This window comes from Amblyraja radiata, chromosome 45, assembly GCF_010909765.2.
Source record: "Amblyraja radiata isolate CabotCenter1 chromosome 45, sAmbRad1.1.pri, whole genome shotgun sequence".
NCBI classification, from domain to species: Eukaryota; Metazoa; Chordata; class Chondrichthyes; order Rajiformes; family Rajidae; genus Amblyraja; species Amblyraja radiata.
Window position 1 is genome coordinate 7,589,923 of NC_046000.1, and position 14,463 is coordinate 7,604,385.

A 14,463-nucleotide genomic window follows, 5' to 3' on the forward strand; every position below is an offset into this window, starting at 1 on the left:
ATGTTATAATCATTCATCCACCCGACTTCAAAACATTCATAGAAATTCAAATGTTAGTCAATCACTTATCCACGGCTCTTTTAGGAAGGGAATTCCAATATTCGCTTCCTCGTGGGCGTTGGTTTACATGAGAAACAATGTACGTGTGACAGAGGTTCCAAGGATTCGGACAGGAGTCAACAATGAAATTGTATGAAGTTAATTCGACCCAGTGTGCAGCCTGGAACCACAGGAAATAGATTAGGTGTTTACTCTGGCAGCAGACAACCAAAGGCCCATGAAAAGTTACACATACACGCTGGTAATTTCGAGCGGATTTGCTGGTCCCGTAGTCGGCAGGATTCGAACCTGCGCGGAGAAACCCCAATGGATTTCTAGTCCATCGCCTTAACCACTCGGCCACGACTACTGCGGTCTCAACAATAGCGGTCTGCGGAGCTCCTGCTGGCGCGGCGTCTGGAGCCTGGGATCCCCCGTACGGGATCCCGGAGGTGAAGAGCTCCGACCGCCGGCCCGCGGCCTACTTCTACTGCGGGCGCGGCGGGGAATGAACCCCCGGAGCGGGACCCCTCGCCGGGGATCCCTGGAGAAGATCTTAGACCGCCGGCACTGCGGTCTGCGGTTCTTCTGGCGGCGGCGCGGCGGGGACTTTAGATTTTCGACCGCCGGCCAGCGGCCTACACCATCTTGAAGCCGCGGTCTCCGGTGGAGAGGCACCGAATCAGGACCTACCTGGACTTACCTTGTCTGCATATTTGGACGCCTGCAGCGGCGACTGCGGAGGGTTGTGGTCCCGACCTCGGTGGGAATGAAGGAGGACTGACCAAATGTTGTGCCTTCCACCACAGTGATGAATGCTGTGGTATATGTTTGTGTTGAAATTGTATTGTGCATTGTGTGCTTTTTTATTGTACAGCTGCTGGCAAATTCAATTCACTGCACTTTATGTGCACGTGACGAATAAAATTGACTGCCAGACTGACAGACAAATTATTTCGTTATGGTGGATGGCAAGGCAGGAGAGATGTTTTTCTTTGGCACTGGGATGATGATGGCCATCTTGAAACAGGTGGTACATTAGAACGGAGTAGGGAGAGATTAAAAGTGTCCACGAATATTCCCGCTAGTAGGTCTGCGCAGCTAATAAGGGCAAGACTAGGAACTACTTCTGGGCTTCTGTGTGTATGTTTGTTTGGGTGTTTATATATATATATCTATATTACTAAATCTCTGATCTTGACCGCTTTTGGCCGACTGTGCTGCGATTCCCGAGAGAACGCCGCCACCTACGGCCGTCATTTTTGGCCACTTCGCTCAGAGCCCCACTCCGCCGTATGAGTGCGGAGAAAGTTTTTCCGTCGATGAAAAATGAAAGAGATATTAATGTTTTTACAAATTTCCCCATTCTCTCTGCTGCCCCCGCTGGCGACAGGGGGAGGGGCTATAAAACCAGGAAGTGTCGTGCCTCAGTCTCTGCCAGACCCAGGAAGCGAGATGGTCACGGCTCTCTGAGTTGCGAATAACACCGAAGGCACCTCCACTCCACGGTGAGTCCCCTCGTTGCGGCTGTAAAGTGGCTGCAGCCTTCAAAAAAAAATTGTGTTCACAAAATGAATTATGGTTGTCGGGTGTCTGCAGCCCAATTGTTTGCCTCGCCTTTTTGACAATTTTGTGTTCTCAAAATGAATTTTGGTTGTCGGGTGTCTGCAGCCCAATTGTTTGCTTGACTTTTTTTTTAAACACATTTGTGTTCACAAAACGAATTTTGGTTGTCGGGTGTCTGCAGCCCAATTGTTTGCCTTGCCTTTTTGTTAACAGGTTTGTGTTCACAAAATTAATTTTGGTTGTCGGGTTTCTGCAGCCCAATTGCTTGCCTCGCCTTTTTTTTTTAGCAAGTTTGTGTTCACAAAATGAATTTTGGTTCTCGGGTGGCTGCAGCCCAATTAGCCCATTTGTTTGCCTCGACTTTTTTTTAAACAAGATTGTGTACACAAAATGAATTTTGGTTGTCGGCTGTCTGCAGCCCAATTGTTTACCTCGCCTTTTTTTTAAACAAGTTTCTGTTCACACAATGAATTTTGGTTGTCGGGTTTCTGCAGCCCAATTGTTTACCTCGCCTTTTTTTTTTAGCAAGTTTGTGTTCACAAAATGAATTTTGGTTGTCGGGAGGCTGCAGCCCATTTAGCCCAATTGTTTGCCTCGACTTTTTTTTTAACAAGATTGTGTTCACAAAATGAATTTTGGTTGTCGGGTGTCTGCAGCCCAATTGTTTGCCTCGCCTTTTTTAAACAGGTTTGTGATCAGAAAATGAATTTTGGTTCACGGGTGGCTGCAGCCCAATTAGCCCAATTGTTTGCCTCGCCTTTTTTTTAACAAGTTGGTTTTCACAAAATGAATTTTGGTTGTCGGGTGTCTGCAGACCAATTGTTTGCCTCGCCTTTTAAAATAAAAATTTGTGTTCACTAAATGAATTTTGGTTCCCGGGTGGCTGCAGCCCAATTGCTTGCCTCGCCTTTTTGAACACGTTTGTGTTCACAAAATGAATTTTGGTTGTCGGGTGTCTGCAGCCCAATTGTTTGCCTCACCTTTTTTTTTAAACAAGTTTGTGTTCACAAAACGAATTTTGGTTGTCGCGTGTCTGCAGCCCAATTGTTTGCCTCGCCTTTTTGTTAACAGGTTTGTGTTCACAAAATTAATTTTGGTTGTCGGGTTTCTGCAGCCCAATTGTTTGCCTCGCCTTTTTTTTTTTTTAGCAAGTTTGTGTTCACAAAATGAATTTTGGTTCTCGGGTGGCTGCAGCCCAATTAGCCCAATTGTTTGCCTCGCCTTTTTTTTTTAAACAAGATTGTCTTCACAAAATGAATTTTGGTTGTCGGGTGTCTGCAGACCAATTGTTTACCTCTCCTTTTTTTTTTAAAACAAGTTTGTGTTAACAAAATGAATTTTGATTGTCGGGTGTCTGCAGCCCAATTGTTTCCCTCGCCTTCTTTTTTTAACAAGTTTGTGTTAACAAAATGAATTTTGGTTGTCGGGTGGCTGCAGCCCAATTGTTTGCCTCGCCTTTTTTTTTTAACATGTTTGTGTTCACAAAATGAAATTTGGTTCTCGGCTGGCTGTAGCCCAATTGTTTGCCTCGTCTTTTTTTAAACTAGTTTTTGTTCACAAATTGAATTTTGGTTGTCGGGTGTCTGCAGCCCAATTGTTTGCCTCGTCTTTTTTTTAACAACTTTGTGTCCACAATAACACCGAAGGCACCTCTACTCCACGGTGAGTCCCCTAGATGCGGCTGTAAAGTGGCTGCAGCCTTTTTTTTAAAGTTTGTGTTCACAAAATGAGTTTTGGTTGTCGGGTGTCTGCAGCCCAATTGTTTGCCTCGCCTTTTTGTTAACAGGTTTGTGTTCACAAAATTAATTTTGGTTGTCGGGTTCCTGCAGCCCAATTGTTTGCCTCGCCTTTTTTTTTTTTAACATGTTTGGTTCCCGTGTGGCTGCAGCCCAATTTGCCCAATTGTTTGCCACGCCTTTTGTTTTTTAACAAGTTTGTGCTCACAAAATGAATTTTGGTTGTCTGGTGGCTGCAGCCCAATTAGCCCAATTGTTTGCCTCGCCTTTTTTTTAACCAGTTTGTGTTCACAAAATGAATTTTGGTTGTCGGGTGTCTGCAGCCCAATTGTTTGACTCGCCTTTTTTTTTAACCAGTTTGTGTTCACAAAATTAATTTTGGTTCTCGGGTGGCTGCTGCCCAATTAGCCCCATTGCTTGCCTCGCCTTTTTTTTTGACAAGTTTGTGTTCACAAAATGAATTTTGGTTCTCGGGTGGCTGCAGCCCAATTGTTTGCCTCGCCTTTTTTTTAAATAAGTTTGTGTTCACAAAATGAATTTTGTTTGTCAGGATTCTGCAGCCCAATTGTTTGCCCCGTCTTTTTTTTTTAACAACTTTGTGTCCACAATAACACTGAAGGCACCTCTACTCCACGGTGAGTCCCCTCGATGCGGCAGTAAAGTGGCTGCAGCCCTTTTTAAATAAAGTTTGTGTTCACAAAATGAATTATGGTGGTCGGGTGTCTGCAGCCCAATTGTTTACCTCGCCTTTTTGTTAGCAGGTTTGTGTTCACAAAATTAATTTTGGTTGTCGGGTTCCTGCAGTCCAATTGTTTACCTCGCCTTTTTTTTTTTAACAAGTTTGTGTTCACAAAATGAATTTTGGTTGTCGGGTGTCTGCAGCCAAATTAGCCCAATTGTTTGCCTCGCCTTTTTTTTTAACAAGTTTGTGTTCACTAAATGAATGTTGGTTCTCGGGTGGCTGCAGCCCAATTGTTTGCCTCGCCTTTTTTTTTAAAACAAATTTGTGTTCACAAAATGAATTTTGGTTGTCGGGTGGTTGCAGCCCAATTGTTTGCCTCCTATTTTTTTTTAACACGTTTGTGTCCACAAAATGAATTTTGGTTGTCGGGTGTCTGCAGATCAATGGTTTGCCTCGCCTTTTTTTTAACAAGTTTGTGTTCACTAAATGAATTTTGGCTCTCGGGTGGCTGCAGTCCAATTGCTTGCCTTGCCTTTTTGAACACGTTTGTGTTCACAAAATGAATTTTGGTTGTAGGGTAGAAGATGTTACTCGGGAAATTGATGAGGGTAAAGCAGTGGATGTTGTGTATATGGACTTCAGTAAGGCCTTTGACAAGGTTCCTCATGGAAGGTTGGTTAAGAAGGTTCAATGGTTGGGTATTAATGGTGGAATAGCAAGATGGATTCAACAGTGGCTGAATGGGAGATGCCAGAGAGTAATGGTGGATGGTTGTTTGTCAGGTTGGAGGCCAGTGACGAGTGGGGTGCCACAGGGATCTGTGTTGGGTCCACTGTTGTTTGTCATGTACATCAATGATCTGGACGATGGTGTGGTAAATTGGATTAGTAAGTATGCAGATGATACTAAGATAGGTGGGGTTGCGGGTAATGAAGAAGAGTTTCAAAGTCTACAGAGAGATTTATGCCAGTTGGAAGAGTGGGCTGAAAGATGGCAGATGGAGTTTAATGCTGATAAGTGTGAGGTGCTACATCTTGGCAGGACAAATCAAAATAGGACGTACATGGTAAATGGTAGGGAATTGAAGAATGTAGGTGAACAGAGGGATCTGGGAATAACTGTGCACAGTTCCATGAAAGTGGAATCTCATGTAGATAGGGTGGTAAAGAAAGCTTTGGTGTGCTGGCCTTTATAAATCAGAGCATTGAGTATAGAAGTTGGGGTGTAATGTTAAAATTGTACAAGGCATTGGTGAGGCCAATTCTGGAGTATGGTGTACAATTTTGGTCGCCTAATTATAGGAAGGATGTCAACAAAATAGAGAGAGTACAGAGGAGATTTACTAGAATGTTGCCTGGGTTTCAGCAACTAAGTTACAGAGAAAGGTTGAACAAGTTAGGGCTTTATTCTTTGGAGCGCAGAAGGTTAAGGGGGGACTTGATAGAGGTTTTTAAAATGATGAGAGGGATAGACAGAGTTGACGTGGAAAAGCTTTTCCCACTGAGAGTAGGGAAGATTCAAACAAGGGGACATGACTTGAGAATTAAGGGACTGAAGTTTAGGGGTAACATGAGGGGGAACTTCTTTACTCAGAGAGTGGTAGCTGTGTGGAATGAGCTTCCAGTGAAGGTGGTGGAGGCAGGTTCGTTTTTATCATTTAAAAATAAATTGGATAGTTATATGGATGGGAAAGGAATGGAGGGTTATGGTCTGAGCGCAGGTATATGGGACTAGGGGAGATTATGTGTTCGGCACGGACTAGAGGGGTCGAGATGGCCTGTTTCCGTGCTGTAATTGTTATATGGTTATATGTTATATGTTATAGGGTGTCTGCAGCCAAATTAGCCCAATTGTTTGCCTCGCCTTTTTTTTTAACATGTTTGTTTTCACTAAATGTATTTTGGTTCAAGGGTGGCTGCATCCCAATTAGCCCAATTGTTTGCTTCGCCTTTTTTTTTTAACAAGTTTGTGTTCATAAAAAGATTTTTGGTTGTCGGGTGGCTGCAGCCCAATTGTTTGCCTCGCCTTTTTTTTTTTAACAAGTTTGTGTTCACAAAATGAATTTTGGTTGTCGGGTGTCTGCAGCCCAATTGTTTACCTCGTCTTTTTTTTTTAACCAGTTTGTGTTTACAAAATGAATTTTGGTTGTCGGATGTCTGCAGCCCAATTGTTTGCCTCGCCATTTTTTTTTTAACATGTTTGTGTTCACAAAATGAATTTTGGTTGTCGGGTTTCTGCAGCCAATTGTTTGCCTCGCCTTTTTGAACACGTTTGTGCTCACAAAATGAATTTTGGTTGTCGGGTGTCTGCAGCCCAATTGTTTACCCCGCCTTTTTTTTAAAAACAAGTTTGTGTTCACGAAATGAATTTTGGTTCCCGTGTGGCTGTAGCCCAATTAGCCCAATTGTTTGCCTCGCCTTTTTTTTTTTAACCAGTTTGTGTTCACAAAGTTAATTTAAGTTCTCGGGTGGCTGCTGCCCAATTAGCCCAATTGCTTGCCTCGCCTTTTTTTTTGACAAGTTTGTGTTCACAAAATGAATTTAGGTTCTCGGGTGGCTGCAGCCCAATTGTTTGCCTCGCTTTTTTTTTTAACAAGTTTGTGTTCACAAAATGAATTTTGGTTGTCAGGAATTTGCAGCCCAATTGTTTGCCTCGCCTTTTTTTAAACAAGTTTGTGTTCATAAAATGAATTTTGGTTGTCGGGTGGCTGCAGCCCAATTGTTTGCCTCGTCTTTTTTTTTAACAACTTTGTGTCCACAATAACACCGAAGGCACCTCTACTCCACGGTGAGTCCCCTCGATGCGGCTGTAAAGTGGCTGCAGCCCTTTTTTTAAATAAAGTTTGTGTTCTCAAAATGAATGTTGGTGGTCGGGTGTCTGCAGCCCAATTGTTTACCTCGCGTTTTTTTTTTTTAACAAGTTTGTGTTCACAAAATGAATTTTGTTTCTCGGGTGGCTGCAGCCCAATTAGCCCAATTGCTTGCCTCGCCTTTTTTTTAAACAAGTTTGTGTTCACTAAATGAATTTTGGTTGTCGGGTGTCTGCAGCCCAATTGTTTACATCGACTTTTTTTTTTAACAAGTTTGTGTTCACAAAATGAATTTTGGTCGTCGGGTGTCTGCAGCCCAATTGTTTGCCTTTCCTTTTTGAACACGTTTGTGCTCACAAAATGAATTTTGGTTGTCGGGTGTCTGCAGCCCAATTGTTTACCCCGCCTTTATTTTTTAAACAAGTTTGTGTTCACAAAATGAATTTTGGTTCCCGTGTGGCTGCAGCCCAATTAGCCCAATTGCTTGCCTCGCCTTTTTTTTTTAACCAGTTTGTGTTCACAAAGTTAATTTTGGTTCTCGGGTGGCTGCTGCCCAATTAGCCCAATTGCTTGCCTCGCCTTTTTTTTTTGACAAGTTTGTGTTCACAAAATGAATTTAGGTTCTCGGGTGGCTGCAGCCCAATTGTTTGCCTCGCTTTTTTTTTTAACAAGTTTGTGTTCACAAAATGAATTTTGGTTGTCAGGATTCTGCAGCCCAATTGTTTGCCTCGCTTTTTTTAAACAAGTTTGTGTTCATAAAATGAATTTTGGTTGTCGGGTGGCTGCAGCCCAATTGTTTGCCTCGTCTTTTTTTTTTAACAACTTTGTGTCCACAATAACACCGAAGGCACCTCTACTCCACGGTGAATCCCCTCGATGCGGCTGTAAAGTGGCTGCAGCCCTTTTTTAAATAAAGTTTGTGTTCTCAAAATGAATTTTGGTGGTCGGGTGTCTGCAGCCCAATTGTTTACCTCGCGTTTTTTTTTTAAACAAGTTTGTGTTCACAAAATGAATTTTGGTTGTCGGGTGGCTGCAGCCCAATTGTTTGCCTCGCCTTCTTTTTTTAACAAGTTTGTGTTCACAAAATGAATTTTGTTTCTCGGGTGGCTGCAGCCCAATTAGCCCAATTGCTTGCCTCGCCTTTTTTTTAAACAAGTTTGTGTTCACAAAATGAATTTTGGTTGTCGGGTGTCTGCAGCCCAATTGTTTACCTCGCCTTTTTTTTTAACCAGTTTGTGTTCACAAAATGAATTTTGGTTGTCGGGTGTCTGCAGCCCAATTGTTTGCCTCGCCATTTATTTTTTAACATGTTTGTGTTCACAAAATGAATTTTGGTTGTCGGGTGTCTGCAGACCAATTGTTTGCCTCGCCTTTTTTTTTAACAAGTTTGTGTTCACAAAATGATTTTTTGTTGTCGGGTGTCTGCAGCCAAATTAGCCCAATTGTTTGCCTCGCCTTTTTTTAAAAAACAATTTGTGTTCACTAAATGAATTTTGGTTCTCGGGTGGGTGCATCCCAATTAGCCCAATTGTTTGCCTCGCCTTTTTTTTTAAACAAGTTTGTGTTCACAAAATGAATTTTGGTTGTCGGGTGGCTGCAGCCCAATTGTTTGCCTCGCCTTCTTTTTTTTTTAAAGTTTGTGTTCACAAAATGAATTGTGGTTCCCGGGTGGCTGCAGCCCAATTAGCCCAATTGCTTGCCTCGCCTTTTTTTTTTTAACAAGTTTGTGTTCACAAAATGAATTTTGGTTCCCGGGTGGCTGCAGCCCAATTAGCCCAATTGTTTGCCTCGCCTTTTTGAACACGTTTGTGCTCACAAAATGAATTTTGGTTGTCGGGTGTCTGCAGCCCAATTGTTTACCCCGTCTTTTTTTTTTAAACAAGTTTGTGTTCACAAAATGAATTTTGGTTCTCGGGTGACTGCAGCCTAATTAGCCCAATTGTTTGCCTCACCTTTTTTTTCAAACAAGTTTGTGTTCACAAAATAAATTTTGGTTGTCGGGTGTCTGCAGCCCAATTGTTTACCTCGCCTTTTTTTTTAACCAGTTTGTGTTCACAAAATGAATTTTGGTTGTCGGGTGTCTGCAGCCCAATTCTTTGCCTCGCCTTTTTGTTAACAGGTTTGTGTTCACAAAATTAATTTTGGTTGTCGGGTTTCTGCAGCCCAATTGTTTGCCTCGCCTTTTTTTTTTTTAACAAGTTTGTGTTCACAAAATGAATTTTGGTTCCCGGGTGGCTGCAGCCCAATTGTTTACGTCGCCTTTTTGACAATTTTGTGTTCTCAAAATGAATTTTGGTGGTCGGGTGTCTGCAGCCCAATTGTTTAGCTCGCCTTTTTTTTTTAACAAGTTTGTGTTCACAAAATGTATTTTGGTTGTCGGGTGGATGCAGCCCAATTGTTTGCCTCGCCTTCTTTTTTAAAAAAAGTTTGTGTTCACAAAATGAATTGTGGTTCTCGGGTGGCTGCAGCCCAATTAGCCCAATTGCTTGCCTCGCCTTTTTTTTTTAACAAGTTTGTGTTCACAAAATGAATTTTGGTTGTCGGGTGTCTCCAGCCCAATGTCATGTACATCAATGATCTGGACGATGGTGTGGTAAATTGGATTAGTAAGTATGCAGATGATACTAAGATAGGTGGGGTTGCGGGTAATGAAGAAGAGTTTCAAAGTCTACAGAGAGATTTATGCCAGTTGGAAGAGTGGGCTGAAAGATGGCAGATGGAGTTTAATGCTGATAAGTGTGAGGTGCTACATCTTGGCAGGACAAATCAAAATAGGACGTACATGGTAAATGGTAGGGAATTGAAGAATGTAGGTGAACAGAGGGATCTGGGAATAACTGTGCACAGTTCCATGAAAGTGGAATCTCATGTAGATAGGGTGGTAAAGAAAGCTTTTGGTGTGCTGGCCTTTATAAATCAGAGCATTGAGTATAGAAGTTGGGATGTAATGTTAAAATTGTACAAGGCATTGGTGAGGCCAATTCTGGAGTATGGTGTACAATTTTGGTCGCCTAATTATAGGAAGGATGTCAACAAAATAGAGAGAGTACAGAGGAGATTTACTAGAATGTTGCCTGGGTTTCAGCAACTAAGTTACAGAGAAAGGTTGAACAAGTTAGGGCTTTATTCTTTGGAGCGCAGAAGGTTAAGGGGGGACTTGATAGAGGTTTTTAAAATGATGAGAGGGATAGACAGAGTTGACGTGGAAAAGCTTTTCCCACTGAGAGTAGGGAAGATTCAAACAAGGGGACATGACTTGAGAATTAAGGGACTGAAGTTTAGGGGTAACATGAGGGGGAACTTCTTTACTCAGAGAGTGGTAGCTGTGTGGAATGAGCTTCCAGGGAAGGTGGTGGAGGCAGGTTCGTTTTTATCATTTAAAAATAAATTGGATAGTTATATGGATGGGAAAGGAATGGAGGGTTATGGTCTGAGCGCAGGTATATGGGACTAGGGGAGATTATGTGTTCGGCACGGACTAGAGGGGTCGTGATGGCCTGTTTCCGTGCTGTAATTGTTATATGGTTATATGGTTATTAATTGTTTACATGGCCTTTTTTTTTTTAACAAGTTTGTGTTCACAAAATGAATTTTTGTTGTCGGGTGTCTGCAGCCAAATTAGCCCAATTGTTTGCCTCGCCTTTTAAAAAAAAACAAGTTTGTGTTCACTAAATGAATTTTGGTTCTCGGGTGGGTGCATCCCAATTAGCCCAATTGTTTGCCTCGCCTTTTTTTTAAAAACAAGTTTGTGTTCACAAAATGAATTTTGGTTGTCGGGTGTCTGCAGCCCAATTGTTTACCTCGCCTTTTTTTTTAACCAGTTTGTGTTCACAAAATGAATTTTGGTTGTCGGGTGTCTGCAGCCCAATTGTTTGCCTCGCCATTTATTTTTTAACATGTTTGTGTTCACAAAATGAATTTTGGTTGTCGGGTGTCTGCAGACCAATTGTTTGCCTCGCCTTTTTTTTTAACAAGTTTGTGTTCACAAAATGATTTTTTGTTGTCGGGTGTCTGCAGCCAAATTAGCCCAATTGTTTGCCTCGCCTTTTTTTTAAAAACAATTTGTGTTCACTAAATGAATTTTGGTTCTCGGGTGGGTGCATCCCAATTAGCCCAATTGTTTGCCTCGCCTTTTTTTTTAAACAAGTTTGTGTTCACAAAATGAATTTTGGTTGTCGGGTGGCTGCAGCCCAATTGTTTGCCTCGCCTTCTTTTTTTTTTAAAGTTTGTGTTCACAAAATGAATTGTGGTTCCCGGGTGGCTGCAGCCCAATTAGCCCAATTGCTTGCCTCGCCTTTTTTTTTTAAACAAGTTTGTGTTCACAAAATGAATTTTGGTTCCCGGGTGGCTGCAGCCCAATTAGCCCAATTGTTTGCCTCGCCTTTTTGAACACGTTTGTGCTCACAAAATGAATTTTGGTTGTCGGGTGTCTGCAGCCCAATTGTTTACCCCGCCTTTTTTTTTTAAACAAGTTTGTGTTCACAAAATGAATTTTGGTTCTCGGGTGACTGCAGCCTAATTAGCCCAATTGTTTGCCTCACCTTTTTTTTCAAACAAGTTTGTGTTCACAAAATAAATTTTGGTTGTCGGGTGTCTGCAGCCCAATTGTTTACCTCGCCTTTTTTTTTTAACCAGTTTGTGTTCACAAAATGAATTTTGGTTGTCGGGTGTCTGCAGCCCAATTCTTTGCCTCGCCTTTTTGTTAACAGGTTTGTGTTCACAAAATTAATTTTGGTTGTCGGGTTTCTGCAGCCCAATTGTTTGCCTCGCCTTTTTTTTTTTTAACAAGTTTGTGTTCACAAAATGAATTTTGGTTCCCGGGTGGCTGCAGCCCAATTGTTTACGTCGCCTTTTTGACAATTTTGTGTTCTCAAAATGAATTTTGGTGGTCGGGTGTCTGCAGCCCAATTGTTTAGCTCGCCTTTTTTTTTTAACAAGTTTGTGTTCACAAAATGTATTTTGGTTGTCGGGTGGATGCAGCCCAATTGTTTGCCTCGCCTTCTTTTTTAAAAAAAGTTTGTGTTCACAAAATGAATTGTGGTTCTCGGGTGGCTGCAGCCCAATTAGCCCAATTGCTTGCCTCGCCTTTTTTTTTTAACAAGTTTGTGTTCACAAAATGAATTTTGGTTGTCGGGTGTCTCCAGCCCAATGTCATGTACATCAATGATCTGGACGATGGTGTGGTAAATTGGATTAGTAAGTATGCAGATGATACTAAGATAGGTGGGGTTGCGGGTAATGAAGAAGAGTTTCAAAGTCTACAGAGAGATTTATGCCAGTTGGAAGAGTGGGCTGAAAGATGGCAGATGGAGTTTAATGCTGATAAGTGTGAGGTGCTACATCTTGGCAGGACAAATCAAAATAGGACGTACATGGTAAATGGTAGGGAATTGAAGAATGTAGGTGAACAGAGGGATCTGGGAATAACTGTGCACAGTTCCATGAAAGTGGAATCTCATGTAGATAGGGTGGTAAGAAAGCTTTTGGTGTGCTGGCCTTTATAAATCAGAGCATTGAGTATAGAAGTTGGGATGTAATGTTAAAATTGTACAAGGCATTGGTGAGGCCAATTCTGGAGTATGGTGTACAATTTTGGTCGCCTAATTATAGGAAGGATGTCAACAAAATAGAGAGAGTACAGAGGAGATTTACTAGAATGTTGCCTGGGTTTCAGCAACTAAGTTACAGAGAAAGGTTGAACAAGTTAGGGCTTTATTCTTTGGAGCGCAGGAGGTTAAGGGGGGACTTGATAGAGGTTTTTAAAATGATGAGAGGGATAGACAGAGTTGACGTGGAAAAGCTTTTCCCACTGAGAGTAGGGAAGATTCAAACAAGGGGACATGACTTGAGAATTAAGGGACTGAAGTTTAGGGGTAACATGAGGGGGAACTTCTTTACTCAGAGAGTGGTAGCTGTGTGGAATGAGCTTCCAGGGAAGGTGGTGGAGGCAGGTTCGTTTTTATCATTTAAAAATAAATTGGATAGTTATATGGATGGGAAAGGAATGGAGGGTTATGGTCTGAGCGCAGGTATATGGGACTAGGGGAGATTATGTGTTCGGCACGGACTAGAGGGGTCGTGATGGCCTGTTTCCGTGCTGTAATTGTTATATGGTTATATGGTTATTAATTGTTTACATGGCCTTTTTTTTTTTAACAAGTTTGTGTTCACAAAATGAATTTTTGTTGTCGGGTGTCTGCAGCCAAATTAGCCCAATTGTTTGCCTCGCCTTTTTAAAAAAAACAAGTTTGTGTTCACTAAATGAATTTTGGTTCTCGGGTGGGTGCATCCCAATTAGCCCAATTGTTTGCCTCGCCTTTTTTTTAAAAACAAGTTTGTGTTCACAAAATGAATTTTGGTTGTCGGGTGGCTGCAGCCCAATTGTTTGCCTCGCCTTCTTTTTTTTTTAAAGTTTGTGTTCACGAAATGAATTGTGGTTCTCGGGTGGCTGCAGCCCAATTAGCCCAATTGCTTGCCTCGCCTTTTTTTTTTAACAAGTTTGTGTTCACAAAATGAATTTTGGTTGTCGGGTGTCTCCAGCCCAATTGTTTACCTGGCCTTTTTTTTTTTTAACAAGTTTGTGTTCACAAAATGAATTTTTGTTGTCGGGTGTCTGCAGCCAAATTAGCCCAATTGTTTGCCTCGCCTTTTTTTTTAATACAAGTTTGTGTTCACTAAATTAATTTTGGTTCTCGGGTGGGTGCATCCCAATTAGCCCAATTGTTTGCCTCGCCTTTTTTTTTAAACAAGTTTGTGTTCACAAAATGAATTTTGGTTGTCGGGTGACTGCAGCCCAATTGTTTGCCTCGCCTTTTTTTTTTAAACAAGTTTGTGTTCACAAAATGAATTTTGGTTGTCGGGTGGCTGCAGCCCAATTGTTTGCCTCGCCTTCTTTTTTTAACAAGTATGTGTTCACAAAATGAATTTTGTTTCTCGGGTGGCTGCAGCCCAATTAGCCCAATTGCTTGCCTCGCCTTTTTTTTAAACAAGTTTGTGTTCACAAAATGAATTTTGGTTGTCGGGTGTCTGCAGCCCAATTGTTTACCTCGCCTTTTTTTTTTAACCAGTTTGTGTTCACAAAATGAATTTTGGTTGTCGGGTGTCTGCAGCCCAATTGTTTGCCTCGCCATTTTTTTTTTAACATGTTTGTGTTCACAAAATGAATTTTGGTTGTCGGGTGTCTGCAGACCAATTGTTTGCCTCGCCTTTTTTTTAACAAGTTTGTGTTCACAAAATGAATTTTTGTTTTCGGGTGTCTGCAGCCAAATTAGCCCAATTGTTTGCCTCGCCTTTTTTTAAAAAACAATTTGTGTTCACTAAATGAATTTTGGTTCTCGGGTGGGTGCATCCCAATTAGCCCAATTGTTTGCCTCGCCTTTTTTTTTAAAACAAGTTTGTGTTCACAAAATGAATTTTGGTTGTCGGGTGGCTGCAGCCCAATTGTTTGCCTCGCCTTCTTTTTTTTTTTAAAGTTTGTGTTCACAAAATGAATTGTGGTTCCCGGGTGGCTGCAGCCCAATTAGCCCAATTGCTTGCCTCGCCTTTTTTTTTTTAACAAGTTTGTGTTCACAAAATGAATTTTGGTTCCCGGGTGGCTGCAGCCCAATTAGCCCAATTGTTTGCCTCGCCTT

General features: G+C 41.8%; 1 non-coding gene across 1 annotated transcript; it reads right to left on the reverse strand.

The window, feature by feature from the left end:
* Positions 1–327: 327 nt before the first annotated feature.
* Positions 328–409, reverse strand: trnas-aga. Its single transcript has one exon. It is a non-coding gene; the product is annotated as a tRNA-Ser (tRNA).
* Between the last annotated feature and the right edge of the window lie 14,054 nt (positions 410–14,463).